General features: G+C 39.1%; 1 pseudogene; it reads left to right on the plus strand.

Annotated features, from left to right (window-relative positions):
* Window positions 1–12,335, plus strand: part of LOC117308876 (pre-B-cell leukemia transcription factor 3-like) — a 77,844-nt pseudogene extending 65,509 nt beyond the window's left edge.
* The last annotated feature ends 2,234 nt before the right edge of the window (window positions 12,336–14,569 follow it).

Genomic DNA, 14,569 nt, shown 5'->3' on the forward strand with positions numbered 1-14,569 from the left:
GAAGATATTACATTTTATTTTTATACTGAGAATTACATGAAAATATCAATCTTTCATGTGATATAATTTTAGTTAAAGATAAAGAACATCTTCTACAATAGTACAACCATATCCATTCCCCTATGTTATATTTGGGAAAAAAAGAAATGATCTTTAGTGGCACTCTTATTAGAAATTATCCCAGTTTCAGCATATTAGCATTTTATTTCCAAGTTTAAATTACAGTATTTTAGGCAGCCATGTATAATGACATTTCCCTACACCAGAATCACAAAGTTGAGTGGCTGAGAATATATTAGTCTTCAGATGAAATGAACTGCCTAGGACACGGCCACATGGAAAGAGTCAGGAACAAAGCCATAACTATGATCACAGCATCAGAAGATTCAAAGTTGTTTTATCTTCAGCTTTTAAGAACATTTTTCACCTTAAAAGTTTTAAGCCTTTACCTGTGATACTGTTGGGAATGATGCATACAAAAATAATAGCCTTTAGTGCTATTATTTTTTTAAAAAAATGAATTCCTAGGCATTTTATATAGTACAAAACAACTGCAACAATCCAAGATTTAAGCATTAAAAGAAATAAACTCTTATCGCCCAGTCTCTTAAAGGGATTACCTGCACTAAATTATTCAACTTGATCTTGTCATTTTTAATACACAATAGGTAAAAATGCCAAACAACAGCAAGATAAGTTTTTCTAGCAGGTGGATGCGACTCTTACAGGAACAACAGGAATTTCCTTTTGGGCAGAAAAGAGCATTTAGGCTTTCCCACTCCAGTGTGGTTACAACTATTCCCAGGCAGAGGCTCCTCCTGACCTCTGTGGCATGTCGGGCTCTGTGATTGTCTTTTAATATACAGCAGGGCACACGAAGTCTGTTATGTTCTTCTTTGTATTCCCAGGATCCACGCCAGTGGTCTGGCAGGTAATAAGAATTTAATAATGTCTGTTAAATAAATTTAGCAATAGTTGGAAGAAAATCCTTTGTTTCCACAGAAAGATACCACTGGCTTTCTGGGGAGGCAAGTTCATGATGAAGCTAGATGAAACCACCTAAGGTCACCCCAATGCCAAGACACTGATTGACTTTTAAAAATCCAGTTGTTGAGTCAATCAATACTATTTACAGTAACATGAAAAATAGAAAACTCTCTTATTCTAAACATTTTCTAAGATTCTACAACATGTTTTGGTTTTCCATTTCAGTTTCTAATAATTCCTTTGAACTAAGTTTGACCTAACTGTTGCTTTAAATTGATCCTTTGAATGGAATATTGTTTTCTCACTTTAGAAAATTTAAAAGGATACTGAATTTAATTCACAAGGAAACACCAGAAAACCCAAAATGAGGAGCATTCTTCTAAAAAAGGGGAGGAAGAACAGAATGTTCTTCCAGAATGTCAATGCCATAAAAGACAAAGTCTATGGAAATGTTACAGGTTAAAAGAGACTAAAGGTACACAACTAAATGCATAACCCCATACTCAATCCTGTACTGGGAAGGGGCAAAATGGCATAAAGGACATTACTGAATCAACTGACAGAACAGGAATACCAACAGTAAAGTATCAATGTTAAACTTACTGAAGTTTGTTAACTGTACTTCTCAGGAATTAACACACTTAAGAATTTAGGAATGTAGGGCTATGATGTACGTAAGTTACCCCTGAATGATTTAGAATAGATACACTGTGTGTAGATACATGCATGTGTGTATCTACAAACACATGCTCTGAGAGAGAGCGAGCACACAGGAGTATAAATGATAAAGCAAATGAGACAAAAAATCTTAACAGACAAATCTAGGTAAAAGGTATATAGGTATTCTTCTTGTTGTTTCTTTCAACTTACCAACTTGTAAGTTTTGAAATTACTTTCAAATGAATAAAAACAGGTAATCAAAAAAGGACATTCTTTTTTCTCAGTAAATTTTTTAGGGGTGGCCAACTCCAACAGTTCATCCTGGTTCTGCTGTGAGTCTTTCCCCCCATTTGTTTAGACACTTGTTAAAATGTTAATTCTCATATAAATAATTGTTTTTGTTTTATTTACATTGTTCAAACATTCTAACTCCTTCTGCATTTACTTTCAAATAAAATAGCAGAGGTAATTTACAACCTTTCCAAACAGAAGCAATAGGTGCAACCCAGTTGTTCTAGGCTTTATATAAGTTAATCACATACAGTTAAAAATATTTTCAGAGCACTGTAATAACCTCTGTAAGGCCTACAAAAGTGAGTTTAAGACCCAAACTCTGCCCTTCAGTAGATAAAAATCTAGCGGGAGACAAAGATATAAACTATGATCTGAAAAAAGGGGCAGAATCAACAAAGGTGGTATTTCTATTGTTGTATAACATATTTCCCCCAAACTTGGTAGCCTAAAACAATAAACATTTATTATTTCATAAAGTCTCTGTGGCCAAGAATCCAGGAGGGCTTAGCTGGTTGAGCTGCAGACAAGATGTGGGCTGGGCCTCCAGTCCTTCTAGGGCTTGACTAGGGCTGCAAGATCAACTTCCCAGGTGGCTCCCTCGCATGCCAGGCAAGTTCGTGCTGGCTGTTGGGAGGAGGCCTGAGCTCCGCATCACATGGGCTTCTCCACAGGGCTGCTCTAGTGCACGCGTGACATGGCAGCTGGCCTCCCTGAGAGTGAGTGATTCACTCACTCTCAGGGAGGCCAGAGAGCACGATGGAAGCCACAACGTCTTCTATGACCTAGCCTCAGAAGTCACACGCTGTCATTTCCACAATATCCTACTGGTTACACAGGTCAATCCTACTTAGTACAGGACGGGACTTCACAAGGGTATGAATAACAAGGGGCAGGAATCACCAGGGGCCATCTTGGGAGCTGACTACCACAAAAGATAGAAAATACCAAGGGAGTACCAAGAAGGTGCAAATAACTCCATTCCTTGGGCTGCCAGTGATAAAAAAAAAATTAGGTTATCTCTGTGGTATAACCTTTTAAATTTAGTTCTTCACTCAGAAAGTAAGCCAGTAATTGTAACAGAGAATACAACAGCCTGGCAATGTTCCTCCCTCTTTTAACCACGCATACACTAGAATGTATCCAAAGAGAGCTTTACAGTTTTTTATAATCAGATACTGGGGCCCCACGACTTACACTCATATGTACTACTTCAGGTGGGCACATAAGTCTCAGTCCGTACAGAGGTGTGCCGTACACTCCTTAATATGAAGTGTAGAATTGCCCCTAACCAGTAAATACCTCAAACACAAGAGAGTCTTATCACATTCACATTCACAGAATTACAGAATCCTTGAATTACAAGGGATTTTAGAAAACCTCATCCCTTCTTTTAAAGAAGCAGGAATGAAAACTTTAGGCAACACAGATCCAGACCAATGCACATGCCCACAATGTTCCAACAACCACTACCTAGTGTATACTCAACACGTATGCTTAAATTCTCTCTAGCAACAACAGACCTTCAGCAAATTCTTTCTCAACTAAATGTACTAAAATGGTTTCAACCCAAAATAATGCATGATGTACTTGTGTTTCTAATGGAAATGATGGATTACATTCTGATCCACTTATAACTTATTGTTCTCCTGTGATTAGTGGAAGGCACATAAAAGATGAGTGGAATAATGCAGCCAGCATGAACAAGTACCGTACTTGATATGAACCTCATTACTCTATAATCAATTGTGTATTATGGCATAAAGCATGTAGGTGAACAACTACTGGACCAGTCAGAGGACCTTCATTTTAATATCAGTTCCGCTCCTAGATAGCTGTAGGAGGTGAATGACTTCTTTATACTTTCTTGGCCTCTGTGTTATTTGTAAAACAAAGGCTTGGGTTGAATTGTGTCCTCTAAAAAGATTCACAGTACCTGTGAACACAACCTTATTTGGAAATTGAATCTCAGCAGTTGATAAATTAAGATGAAGTCATTTAGGGTGTGACTGTGTCCATATGAAAGGGGGAAATTTGGACAGAGACAGAAATGCACACAGGGAAAATGCCACGTGAACATGAAAACAGAATTTGGGGTGATAACGTGTATAAGCCAAGGAACACCGGAATCTGCGGGTGAACAACCGAAAGCTAGGATGGAACAGATTCTTCCTGACAGTCCTCACAGTGAGCCAACATGTGACACCTTGATCCTGGACTTCTAGCCACCAGAACTGTGACACAATAAATTTCTGTTGTTTAAGCCATCTGGTTTTTGGTACTTCGTTACAGCAAACTAATACAGAAGAGACGATCTCTTAACATTCCAGAAGGTCTAAAATTGAGTAATTCTATGAAATACTACAAATGTTCAGGAAGATTTCTCATATTCAATTGTTTACAGTATACCACCAGTCTTTCAACAGAAAACAGAAAAGATCCTCTGTAACTATATTCAAGGGATGGCAAACTTCTTCTATAGAGTCAGATAGTAAATATTTTAGGCTTTGTAGGACATATAAGATCTCTGTCACATATTATTTTTTAAAAACTCTTTAAAAATGTAAAAATCACTTAGTCCAAGGGACATACAAAAACAGGCCTCATTCCACATTTGACCCATGGGGCAAGTCTGCTCACCCACGATGTGTAGGGCTAACAAGCCTCTTTTTCCTTAGGTTCCTCTTCCTCATAGTTCCAAGCCCAGAGAAACTATTTCACATTCTTTTCACAACTAGATGGAAGATATTTTACACTAGATAAGGCATGCTTCCAAAGTTCTTAGAGCTAGCTGTCCCTTCTTGACTATTATAACTATTACACTGTAATAGTCCAGAACTAGCAGCTTTCCCCATTTCTCCTTCAGTTACTCTCCATTAAGAAGGAGGCATGCACATGCAAATTACTTGTGACTGTCAACTACACACTCTCAGAAGCACTAGTACCCCCATGCTATTTCCAGGGACATTCCCAAGAATACCCCAAGGATATGCTGCTTTCACATCTCACAAAATGATTAACATCTAGAGGTTTAAACAGTTAAGGTACTTTTCATAATCACCAGGTACTGTGGATCTGATAGCAGGGCTAAGTATATAGAAAGCTAGACAAGGGCCAGAGACTTAAAGTTTCAAGGTGATGCCACAGGCTATTACTGTTGCTTTTCCTTCTCTTTTTCTAAATTGGGCCACTGCTGTTTTCTCACTAAAGGAGCTGGTTTCTGTAAAGTGAATAACGTAGTACCTAGCATAAAATAGGTGCTCCATAAATGTTAAAGCCCTCTCTCCTTCTTTAACTGGGCTACTCATGTGTTTTACAAAGTGAAGATAGGAAAACAAGATGGACGATTTTCCTGTTGCTTAGGAAAAATAACTAAAGCTTGTTTAGAGAATATACCTGAAAATGCAAGGTGAAAGAAGCCAGCTTTCTGGTATGCATGCGTGTTGGAATGGCTCAGGGTGATGTAGGGTCAGGTGAAAAGGATTGAGAAGTGGAAGGAAAAGGGGTTACCATGGCCATAGTGGTAAAATAAAGGAAGACACTTCTAACCTAATTTATTTCAAATACCACATCATATAACTTAATTGATTACTTATTAAGAAAAGATTCCTATAACCCATTCCTGATTTGTTCTCCTATAACAAAATTTTCAGTTTTGGAAAAACAATAAATATTAAACAGCATCTATAAGGGTGGAAAATGGGCCCTGTATTAGTTTGCTTGGGCTGCCATAACAGAATACCAAAGACTGAGTTGTTTACACATCAGTGATTTATTTCCTCACAGTTGGAAGCTGGAAGTCCAAGACTAAGGTGTTACCAGGTTGGTTTCTTCTGAGGCTTTTCTCCTTGGTTTACAGATGGTTGTTTTCTCACTGGGTCCTCATGTGGTCTTCCCTCTCTACATGGTACATCTGTGTCCTGATCTCCTCCTCTTATAAGAACACCAGTCATAATGGGTTAGGACCCACCCTAAAGATTTCATTTTAACTTAATCACGCCTTCAAAGAACTTATCTCCACATACAGTCATATTCTCAGGTACTGGAGGTTAAAGCTTCAACATATGAATTTTGGTGGGGGGGGGGCACAAATCAGCCCATAACAGGCCCAAACTTTAATTTGTCAACACTGTAGTTTGCATTTATAGTACAATGACTGCATCTCTATTTATCTACATGTCACATAAGCAAATGAAGTAATACAGCATGATGACCTCAATTTATTAAAAAGCATCTCTTCTTCCTATAGAAACCCAAATCTATAAATTGCACACAAAGTGTGGTGATCTACTTGATAATTTGCCAGGGCTGGCCCACGGTAGTAGGCGGACCACAAGGAGCACCAAAGTTCCCTTTCCAAATCACCGCTTCCTCACTGGCTTGCCATAAAACCTAAAATTCTTCTATTCTATTCCTTCACTGGCATTTTGTTTCCTCTGAAAATGTAATATATTAAGTGCTCATTAGCCACTAACACCTTAGGGTAGAACAACTAAGTTCGTAGTCTTAAAATAACTAATTCCATCATAATGGAATTTTCTTTATTATTGCCCTGCTATTGGAATGTTAATGACAGTCTTCTTTAATAATAATTCTAGTATAGGTCATTCAAGTTTTTTTTTAAGACAGAGACAAATATCACGTATAAAAACATTTCTTCAACTAATAAAGAAACTAAGAAGATTAAGAGGAAGGTGATGAATGAACATTTTTGAGTACCTGCTCTGTATCATGTACTCTGCTATGTACTTTAGAAAGCAAATAATTCAATCTTAAAAATAATTCTATATAGTAGTATTAACCCCATTTACAGATGAGGAAACGGGCTCAGATAAATTAATGTCACAGAGTTTGCTGATAGGTAAGGAGAGATTAAAACCCACGTCTGGTTCTGTGGCTTGCCTGTTGGGTACCTGTGGCCAAACTACTCAGTACTGAGCTCCAGTTTCCTCATTTTAAGAAATGAAGGTAATAATGGTACCCTACTTTTCATAGCACTATTATGAAGTTTAAGTGAGTAATATGCATACATAATAGTGTGGTGGAAAGCAGCAGAAGTGATGTGCAGCTTCTGAGACTAGGCCTAAAAACCTTGTCGCCTTTTGCTCTTGCCCTCTTGGAACACTCCTGCTGCCTTGTTAAAAAGTCCAAGGGAGACCATGAATGAGGAGAGATGGGTTGGAGACAGAGAGACAGGCCCAGCTGAGATGCAGCATCCTGGCCTCAGACCCTTCAGCCCCAGGCCAGCTGCCAACTCACAGCAGCTGCATGAGTGGACCCAGGTGAGACCAACAGAACTTTAGAGTCACCTATAGAATTAGCAGAAATTATAAATCATTTTTAAAGTCACAGAGTACAGTAGATGCTAGGGATACTTCTAAGCATCCTACAATGCACAGGACAGCCCACTCCCCCCCAAAAGAATTATGGTCCCAAATGTCAATAATGCTGAGGTTGAGAAACTCTGTTATAATGTGTCATAGAATGGTGGCAAGGATTAAGACAGTAGTGGGGAGAGGTGGCGAAGTGCTTAGATTCTGGATATATTTTTAAATATTTTAAAAGTAAAGCTGACTGTATTTGCTGAGGGATTAAATGTATAGTACAAGGGAAAAGGATTCCTATCAAAGATGACACCAAGGTTTCTCATCTGAGCAATTAGAAGAATGAAGTGCTTCGTACTGAGATGAGAAAGGATGTGGGAGTAGCAGGTAGGGAACAAGTGCTTTGTTTTTATTTGGGAGTGAGAAGTAACCGATGGAATTCAAGCATTCGATTTTGGACATACTAAATTTGAAATATCTATCTACTTGGCGCCAAGTGAATAAATATATCAGGTAGGCAAATGGATATGAGTCTGAAGTTCAGGGGCAAGGTTGGGGCTAGAGAAAACTTGGGACTCTTTAGCATCTGTATAGTATTTAAAGCTACAGAACAGGCTAATATTATTTAGAAAGCAAATGCAAACTGAGAAGAGCTCTGAGCTCTGAGGCATTCCAATGTTTAAAGAGGAGGAGCCAGTAAAAGATACTAAGAAGATGAAGAAGACAACTTGAGGTAGGAGGAGGAGAGAAGAGAATGATCAACTGTGTCAAATGCTGCTCAGATGTCAAAAGGAAAATGAGGACTAAGAAATGCCCACCAAATCTGGCAACACGGATGCCAACACTGATGTGGAAATGAACAGTTTTGGTGGGTACATAGGAATGAAAATCTGAGTCAAAAGAGTTAATAGTAGAGGAAGGTAGAGATAGTAGCTGTAAATAGTGATCCACTCTCTCCAGGCCTTTGTAAAGCTGATTAAAGAAACAATAATATCTGGAGGGGATTTTTTTTTCTTCCAACTTCTTGTTTTCCATATGCACATACAGAAAAGTTTACAGTATGACAACTCCCCTTACATCCACCCCAGAGATTCAAATTTTAACACTATCATATTAGTTTTCCTGTATATACATACACACACACACACACACACACACACACACACACACACACACACACACACACACACACACACACACTTCTGAATATTGAAGATAACTTCACCTCTACATATACTTCAGATATACCTCATTTAAAAAAGGCCTTTCTCGGGCTTCCCTGGTGGTGCAGTGGCTGAGAGTTCGCCTGCCGATGCAGAGGACATGGGTTCGTGCCCTGGTCAGGGAAGATCCCACATGCCGCGGAGCGGCTAGGCCCGTGAGCCATGGCCGCTGAGCCTGCGCGTCCGGAGCCTGTGCTCGGCGACGGGAGAGGGCACAACAGTGAAAGGCCCGCGTACTGCAAAAAAAAAAAAAAAAAAAAAAAAAAAAAAGGCCTTTCTCCTTCATAACCGTGATAACCATTAACACACCCAGGAAAATGAAAAATATATTCCCAAATATATTCTATAGCCAGGCATACTCAAATTCTCCCCATGTGTTTTACAGCAGTTTTGTTTTTCTGTTTTTCAAACCAGAATCTAATCCAAGTCCATGCATTGCATTTGGTTATCAGGTTTCTTTGGTCTCTCTCAATGACTTTTTAAAAAGACCTGTTTTATAAAATGGATTGGATTGATTCTTTGTTATGACATTTAACTTGTTCTTCTATCTTGGAAGGGAAGTTTTTGAGGGTAGTAAATACATTTATTATTCCTGGCACAATACCCTAAAATTAACATTTCCCAATTTTCTGTTATCTCTCTGCAATGCCCTTCAGTTTCAGAAAATTCTCAATTTACCCCAAGATTTAAAAAAAAATTTAACTGCCACCTATTAGTTCTGAAGACTCAACTGAGCAACTTTCAGGGCTTATACACTCTATATTCAGAAAAAACATACTACCATCTTTCATTTACTATAAGAATTCAAGGGAGATCTCATCTTAAAGCTAATCAGTACCCAAACCATACAACATTTTATTGATTAACCACAACAAATTACATTTAGAAAGTAAAATGAATTATCTGGAATTTCTTTCCTGATTAGCAAAATAGTGCCTCCTAATACTTGAGGGTGAAAGCTGCTGTTAAATATGCCTACATGACTGGAAATTATAACAGCCAGATGAGTTCACCGGGCTGGTGCTGGTATGTTCCGTATGCCCTTCTGTCTATGTAGTGAACAGCTTAAATACAGATGAAAAATTTGATTATACTCATATTTGGGCTTCTATAACTGGTCATTCATGTATAAATTCTTTAAACAACTTAATGAACATTCTTTAAGCAACTTAAAATGCAAATCGACCCAACAATTTTTACAGCTATAATTCCAAGGAACATTTAGGTGTTGTCAATTTATCTTAAAACATTTTCTGCCATAATCTTCAAATTACTGTCTTTTCCACAGTGTTGGAAAACATTAAAAATAGAATGTTTTATACAAATGAATTTTATACTCTAATTCAATGAACATTTCAAGTTCCCTCTAACTTGCATTGCTATTTTTTTATCTTACAAAACCTGAAATTATTTAGCATTTATATGAGATCTAAATTATGACGAAATAAGTGAGTTCATCTCATATGATGAAATAAATGAGTAAAATAAAATGGTTAATGATTTTTAGTGCCTTGGCATTGGAATCTGAATCAAACCACTGGCGCTTACTTAGAGAGATGGAGACTCCTTTGGGCCTACGGACCATCTCAGGGCGGTAAATGCCCTTCACCAGCCGTCTAGTCCACCTCAACCTGATTACAAACCCTCCCTTGAATAAATCAGAAGCTGATCAGACTTTAAGAAACACCTTCCCTAAGACCAGAATTATTAATTCATATAAAAATCAAAACTGTAGCTATTATTACCTTATAATAAGTCAGCCTGTAGATCACTTGAACTTTCACAGACTATCTGGAAGACCATAATCATACCATGTAAACTTTAGATTTAGACGCAGAGCTAGACGGGAGGGAGGGACCAACCAGCAGCGGAAAATCATCCTCTCAACTTATTCTCCAGCTAGGAAATTATACATTAATACATACAAAAATACAGTTATTTCACAGAACTACCTTAATACTTTAATAATTTAATGGGATATTCAACATTACTGAATTACTTGCTCTCATATGAAGCAACGTGAGGTAACAAAATCAAACTAACATTATATTTGTGGTAGCTGCCTACAAGATGGGCTCCAGTGGGCCCTGCCTCCTGGTACTTACAGCCTGTGTACATCCCTCCCACATTATATCAAGGTGGATCTGTACAACAGAGCGATGGTGTGTCACTTCTAAGGCTATATTATAAAGGACATTGAGGTTTCTGCCGCTCTCTCAGACACTTGCTCCGGGGGAAAGCCAGCTGTCGTGTTGTGAGGACACTCAAGCAGCCTTCAGATGAATGCAACCACATGAGAACCTGAATTGGACCCACTCAGCTAAACCACTCCCAGTTTCCTGACCATCAAAAACTATGTGAAATAATAAATGTTTGTCTTTTAAGCTGTTTCGGGGAAATTTCTTACAAAGCAAAGGATAATATAATAATATATACTAATTTGACTGGTTGAAGTTATAACTCTATAACTTCTCATTTAGGTATTAAAAATCACAGCATGCTGATGCAATGTAAGGTAGTAAAAAAATCCACTAACAAATACCTACTGAATACCACTGAGGGCAAAAAAGCTCTCTCACACTCCACATGAAACTTCCTCAGGGTAACAGTCACGGCTGACCTCTAACTTCTCATTGACTCCTCCCTAGGTAGGAGGGAGTAACTGGTCTGATGACAAATTTGAGAGGAGGAATTCTGAGGCTCAGCTACTTCTCTCCTTTCCATTTCACATCTGTCTGACTGAAGAGAGCCATTTGTTCTGGTCTGCTGTCACACAGTAAACGTAGTGGGACAAGCTTTACTCTTGAGGACACTGAAACCTGAGGTTTAAGTCTGAGTGATTCTGGAGTGCAACACTAGGAAGCTCACTGTTGCTGCAAACCTCAGCCGCATTTTGCAAACAACTTTTTCGGTAATTAAACTTACATTTGGGCAGACTCTGGGGGGGCTCACGCCAAGGAGTACTTCCCACAACTTCTGCTGCCCGTGTCCTTGTCCCCACGGTGAACCACAGCCACCCCCCGCCTCTGCAGGAGACCCTCCAACACTAGCAGGTCTCAGCATCAGAGGAGCCCAGGAGGGGGATCCTCCCGATCCCCAGCTAATGAGACTGGACAATATGCTTTTGGCAGAAGGGGTTTCAGGTCCTGAGAAAGGCATGTAATGAATTCACTACACACGTGATGAACCTTCTCCGAGAGCAGAGTAGAACACGTCCCATTTCCCCAAAAGAGATGGAAAGAATGGTAGGCATCATCCATTGAAAATTTAGTTCCATTCAGATGCAGCTCAAAGCACTTGTGAAGCAGTTATGATTTTAAGATCAAGGTTCCTTGATGCCAGACGAAAAAGGCGTAACTTCAGTAAACAGGCCACAGAAATCTTGAATGAATACTTTTACTCACACCTCAGCAACCCCTACCGCAGTGAAGAAGCCGAAGAGGAGCTGGTCAAGAAATGCAGCATCACAGTGTCACAGGTATCCAACTGGTTTGGCAACAAACGAACCAGGTACAAGAAGAAAATCGGCAAGTTTCAGGAAGAAGCCCATCTCGACGCTGCAAAGACAGCTGTAACAGCTGCACATGCAGTGGCCGCAGCCGTGCAGAACCACCAGACCAACTCGCCCACCACGCCAAATTCTGGTGGGTACCCTCCGTCATGTGACCAATCAGATGGGGGGATACGCTGATGGCCTTGGAGGAAATTCACTGTACAGTCCACATACTTTAAACGCTAATGGAGGCTGGCAGGACGCAACAACTCCATCTTCTGTGACTTCTCCTACAGAAGGCCCAGGAAGTGTGCACTCTGATACCTCTAACTAATCTCTGGCAACACCTTTCCCTGAGCTGACATGCCTTGATAAGTGCATTCAGACTAACAGGAGGAAAAGGAAAGCGTTTTTGTAGCCCACCATCTACAGCTTTACTGTAAAACCTTGTCTTATTAGAGAACTTGGTAAATCTGTTTTTTAAGGAATCATAGCCATTTGAATTTATACTTAAAAACACACAATGTTAAAAAAGCACTTTATCCAATTAGGCCAAGATTTAACACTGTTGACAGTCCTATAGCTATTTTATTATAATTTATTACCAATATTTTACATTAACGGTTTCTCACTTGCCAATTACTTGGCCTTAAGGGTAAAAAGTACAATATATGCTAAACCTCAGTCGCTAAAGCAGATACAAAGACTCACCTCACCTAAACTGAACTTCTTGCATATTGCCACTGCAGACTTTGATTGTCCTTCTTTCATATCACTAATGGAGTTGGAATAAAGGAGCTGTTTGGCTACCTGTTAACGATGGTTGTGTTTAAGAATCTTCCTCGTCACACTTGGGTTTCGATCTCTTATGTTATAATTAGATCAGAGACTGGTAGCATCTTTTCTCTCTCTGAAAGCACCAGTGCCCAGAGTCTGCTCGGAAATTAAATTATGGATCCAGACTGTTTTGAGAGCTGAAGATACTTGCTGCTGATAGAGGTGACCACGAGATCCGTCTGGGGATTTACGGTGTGCACTGGGTGCTGCACAGACTTGTCAAGGTTTGCTGCGTCCTCTGGGCATTCACAAAGGCCCTGCTCTCTGAAGTGTTGTATATAGTGTAGCAAAAGAATATTTATACATCTCACCAATCAAAACACAGCTTTATTACCTCATGCGAACTCATACAAACCAATAGAATTTCAACATGTTCTGTAGCTTAGAGTGCTTACTTACTACCTCTGAACAATACTCACGCTGTAGTTTGTCTCTTTCTTATCTTTTTGCATCTTGCAATTAACTCTTTGTTTCCCTTAATAAAATGTAATGTACATTGTAATCTTTTAAAAGAAAAATCAGGGTTGCATTTGCAACTTTAAAAAAACTGCGAGTGGTCTTCCCTGGTGGCGCAGTGGTTCAGAGTCCGCCTGCCGATGCAGGGGATACGGGTTCGTGCCCCGGTCCGGGAATATCCCCCATGCCGCGGAGCGGCTGGGCCCGTGAGCCATGGCTGCTGAGCCTGCGCTCCGCAACAGGAGAGGCCACAACAGTGAGAGGCCCGCGTACCGCAAACAAAAAACAAAACAAAACAAAAAAACCTGCGAGTGGAAACATTGGGTCTTAAATTAACACAGGATGAGTAAAACTGTTGTAAGTAAATAAATAAAATAAACCTACATTTGAATCTTCATCTATCTGACTTCTGTGTCCTATTTCTAAACTGGATCCAAACTTCAGTAGGGAAAAGAAAAAAAAAGGGGGGGGCAACTATCAACCTTTAAACTAAGTACAAAGTACTATTATGGGTATTTTGTGCCCTTGTGGAGTTTCCGGCCTATTTGGGTATAAACTAGAACACCTGAAGGGTTACATAATAATATAAGAATTACCTAACAAATATAAACTATAAGAAGCACATAATTACTACCAAATACGTGAGAAATTATGATCACCTTTGAGAATCAGAAAATCTGAAGGAGAAAGGTAAAAACACAGATGCCCTGACCTCCCCCCATGCCAAACCCATGAAATCAGGAATGGGACCCAAGCAATTGCATTTTTAATAAGTTCTCAATACAATGCTGACCCATACTAATCTATCAATAAGAACCCAAGATATACAAAGCAAGTGCAATAACTCTGGAAAAAAGAAGCATGCTATAACCTAGCAAAGCAAAGATTATAGCAAACAAAACTTGAAGCAAACTTTAAATGATATGCAGGATTTAGACGAGGTGGAAGAGTATGAGGGGAAAACAACACTTGCTGAGGGCTTATTAACAGCAGACACTTTTCTACATATCACCTCATTTAAGACAATTTCATTTCATATATGGAAAAACTGAGGCTCAGACAGATTAAATAATTTGCCTGAGGTCACAAAACTAGTTAAATGACAGAATGGGATTAGTAGATATTTTCATTTTAAAGATGAAATTGAGCCTCAGGGAGATAAAATATTTTGTCAGAAGTAACAAAACTGAAAAGTGGCAGAACTGTGATTTGTAAGTGGCCAAGCTGAAATCAGGTCTGTGAATCTAAAGGCTATGCTTCCTTTTTTTTTTTTTTTTAATAAGGGGGGAAGGAGAAGA

The sequence above is a fragment of the Tursiops truncatus genome, chromosome 18 (genome assembly GCF_011762595.2).
Source record: "Tursiops truncatus isolate mTurTru1 chromosome 18, mTurTru1.mat.Y, whole genome shotgun sequence".
Taxonomy (NCBI): domain Eukaryota; kingdom Metazoa; phylum Chordata; class Mammalia; order Artiodactyla; family Delphinidae; genus Tursiops; species Tursiops truncatus.